We start from the raw sequence: 3,017 nt of genomic DNA on the forward strand, positions 1-3,017 counted from the left end.
TACATATATGTAAATATATACACATGCATCTTTCTACATGCATGCTACTTGCTTATATAAATAAATATATATATTTATATTTATACACACACACATATTTATATACATACATACATACATACATACATACACACATACATACATACATACATACAAACATGCATACATACAAACATGCATACATACATGCATATATATATATATAGACATACATACAGAAATCTGTTTGTATGTAGGTACACGTGTGCGTGTGTATGTGTGTGTGTGTGTGTGTGTGTGTGTGTGTGTGTGTGTGTGTGTGTGTGTGTGTGTGTTCTTTAATTTATATCTTGAGTACTTTTTCTCTCTGTGTATAAACAAAAGTTCATAGGATCACACATACACACAAATACACTTTCACACGCATATACATATACCACGCACATATACATACATATGTACACATATATATGTGCATGTAAATATATATATATGTATGTACACATATATTTATATATATACATACACACATGTACACATGTGCATGCATATATATATATATATATATATATATATATATATATATGCTTGTCTATGTTTCTGTATTTCATGTTAAATCTTATTCTTTCTATTTCCCTTCCTTCCCACCTGCCACCCCTGTAACCTTGCATGAATTCCACTGCACTAACAAATAACCACTATAACATACATTTCCTCCCATTATCTCTCTAATCTCTTAAACTGACTGCTGTTCTTTTTTTCTTTAATATAAATGTTTATATATTTTTATTCTTATGTTTTGTTTCTATGTAGTTATTTATTTATTTCTGTATTTCTGGCATTCTGTCTGCTGTTGCAGGCAGAGTAAAAAGAGAAAAAAGTATATTACCATAGAATATAACTACTTCTGTAGTTGTCAATGAGGCATCTATTTTTTTTTTGTCTTTTTTCTTTTTTTTTTTTCTTTTTGGCATATACACAATGCGGTTGGGTCCCGTATCTATCCCTAGATCCCATACGAGGGTACTGAAGTTTGATCTTCTCTACATGCTGCCATGCTGGCACTCCGTCGCTTACGACGTCGAGGGTTCCAGTTGATCCGATCAACGGAACAGACTGCTCGTGAAATTAACGCGCAAGTGGCCGAGCACTCCACAGACACGTGTACCCTTAACGTAGTTCTCGGGGATATTCAGCGTGACACAGTGTGACAAGGCTGGCCCTTTGAATTACAGGCACAACAGTAACAGGAAGCAAGAGTGAGAGAAAGTTGTGGTGGAAGAGTACAGCAGGGTTCGCCACCATCCCCTGCCGGAGCCTCGTGGGGCTTTAGGTGTTTTCGCTCAATAAACACTCACAACGCCCGATCTGGGAATCGAAACCGCGATCCTATAACCGCGAGTCCTAACCACTGGGCCATTGCGCCTCCACATGCTACCATAATAGTCGTTTATTATACAGGTTTTTCTACTGCCAACAAAACTACGTAAGATGTGTTTGATTAATTCGATGTTGATATTTTTAGTTAAATAGGCTGGACAAGTAAGGAGGTCGTCCATTTTCTGTTGGGATTTAGCAATCCGTCATTCTATCTTTTCGACCTTCCGTGGCACCCTTTTAGGGGATGTAAGAATAATAGTAAACAGAAAATGTTTCGTGCATATGTACCTCCGCACCGTTTATTTTGTATTTTCTAAGCAGTAAGTAATATTTTAGAAACATGTTACTAAAAATTTACCTCCTGATCGAGATACGGGATAAGGGAGAAAGAAAGAAAGAAAGAAAGAAATGCGAAGGATGTGTGTAGGGGAAATGAAGAAAGTTGTAAATGTAAAAAATGTCAAGAACAGAAAAATATCTCAAGAGATCAGAAGGAGGGGTGGCCCAAAAAAGATAAAGAAAGAGAGAGAGAGAGAGAGAGAGAGAGAGAGAGAGAAAGAGTGTCTGAGCGAAGGTCAATGGAGATAAGAAAAAATCCCGAAAGCTGGCTCTCTGAAGTCTGTAATGTCAAGATATCAGCTTATAAACATGCAAAGCAAATAAACTAATATAAAATGATAAAGTAATAAAATAAAATAGAACTTGATTCCTTTTTAATCCATCCTTTAGCTGCGTATCGTCAGTCACAAAATTTGCTGTATATTGGAGGAGGGAGCCCAGCTACTTCGGCTAAAGGCAACACACTTCCTACATGATTACCTACGTCTGTATTTTTTTAAAAAACACTATTATATACGCCTATGAAATCAGAAAAAAGTTCTAAAATGGAAAATCAAAAACAGAGCAGCTGAAGATTTAATGTTGCAGAAAATTAGCCGTAAAATTAGAACCTTGAGGGTAAATGGAGAATAATATTACACGCTTTTAACCTTGGGACATTGAGATATAAAAGAGATTTAGAAATCCAACTGTTTCTCCGAGGTTGTCGTCCTTCAAACAATAATCATATTGTTAATTATAGTGTTATCATTAATATTTTTTGCTTTGGCACAAATTCACTAATTTTTCCATGGGTAAGATATAAATAACTACTACGAACTCAATATCAGTGCTAATTTCATTGGCCCAAAATGAGGATAAGTGATAACTACAATGGATTTAGTATCCAGAACTTTTTACTAAATAAAGTCTAGCATTAGAACATACTTATTTAAGCCGTCCGCTTCCGATGGAGCACAGGATACCGATGACTTTTTTTCCACTGTTCTAAACACTAGGGTGTCCCTTTTTGCTTCTCCCTTCTTGGATTTCTGCTTTTCAGCACTTTCTCAGTATTCCTCCTCCAGCAACTTTTAGTACATGTATATATATATATATATATATATACACGATTATGTACCCATACAAAAAACGCTCCCACGTGGACTATGTTGACACCAGTAAGAAACAATTATGAACTTTTCTTTTAATTACATTTTTTAAAATATGTATTTTTGATAAGGTTCGTTTTTTTCAAGAACCGAAACATGTTAAATATCTCTGAGAAAATTATAAATTAAAATTCATTTTATATAGTGGCGTTTTCAAACTTCTTTTTT

The sequence above is a fragment of the Octopus bimaculoides genome, chromosome 9 (genome assembly GCF_001194135.2).
Source record: "Octopus bimaculoides isolate UCB-OBI-ISO-001 chromosome 9, ASM119413v2, whole genome shotgun sequence".
In the NCBI taxonomy this organism is placed as follows: Eukaryota; Metazoa; Mollusca; class Cephalopoda; order Octopoda; family Octopodidae; genus Octopus; species Octopus bimaculoides.